Genomic DNA, 1,320 nt, shown 5'->3' with positions numbered 1-1,320 from the left:
TTTTTCCAATTGTTTGTGTGATCCCTGATTTCTTTGAGCAGTGTTTTGTCATTTTCATTATAAAGATCTTCTACCTCCCTGGTTAGCTGTATTCCTAGGTATTTTAATTTCTTCGTGGCAGTTGTGAATGGGATTGCATTTCTGATTTGACTCTCAGCTTGGATTTTGTTGGTTTACAGGAATGCTACTGATTTTTATATGTTCATTTTGTATCCTGAAACTTTGCTGAACTTGTTTATCAGCTGAAGGAGCTTTTGGGCAGAGACTAGGGGGATTTCTTGATATAGAATCATGTTATCTGCAAACAGGGATAATTTGACTTCCTCCCTTCCTACTTGGTTGCCTTTTATTTCTTTCTTTTGCCTGATTGGTCTGGACAGAACATCCAATACTATGTCGAATAGGAGTAGAAAGAGAGGGCATCCTTGTCTTGTGCCAGTTTTCAACGGGAATGCTTCCAGGTTTTGCTGATTCAATATCATGTTGGCTGTAGGTTTTTCATAGATGGATCATATTTTTTTGAGGTACATTCCTTCAATCCTTAGATTATTGAAGGTTTTTAATATCAAGGGATGTTTAATTTTATCAAAAGTCTTTTCTGCATGTATTGTGATAATCGTGTTGTTTTGTTTTTATTTCTGTTTATGTGATGAATAACTGTTATTGATTTGCATATGCTGACCCAACCTTGCATCCCAGGGATAAAACCTACTTGACTGTGGTGGATTAGCTTTTCGATGTGCTGCCTGATTTGGTTTACTAGTATTTTTTGAGGATTTTTGCATCTATTTTCATCTAGGATGTTGGCCTAAATTTTTTTGTTATTGTGTCTTTGCCAGGTTTTGGTATCAATGATACTGGCCTCATGGAATGAGTTGGGGAGGAGGCCTTCTCCTCTCTGTTTTGGAATATTTTCAGTAGGAATGGTACCAACTCTTCTTTGTGCATCTGGTAGAATTCTTCTGTGAATCCTTCTGGTGTTGGGCTTTTTTTTTTTAAATTTTATTTTAATTATTTTTGGTTGGTAGGTTATTTATTATTGATTCAATTTTGGAACTCATCCTTGGTCTGTTCAGTGATTCAGTTTCTTCTTGGTTCAGTCTTGGGAGAATATATTGATCTAGGATTTTATCAATTTCTTTTAGATTTTCCAGCTTCTCTGCATAGAGATGTTTATACTAGTCTCTGATGGTTGCTTGTATTTCTTAGAGGTGAGTGATAATGTTCCCTTCATCATTTCTAATTGTGTTTATTTGGTCCTCCTTTTCTTCTTTATTAGTCTAGCTAGCAGTTTATCTATTGTAATTATTCCAAAGAACC

The sequence above is a fragment of the Theropithecus gelada genome, chromosome X (assembly GCF_003255815.1).
Source record: "Theropithecus gelada isolate Dixy chromosome X, Tgel_1.0, whole genome shotgun sequence".
Classification (NCBI taxonomy): domain Eukaryota; kingdom Metazoa; phylum Chordata; class Mammalia; order Primates; family Cercopithecidae; genus Theropithecus; species Theropithecus gelada.
This window is presented reverse-complemented; position numbering follows the sequence as displayed.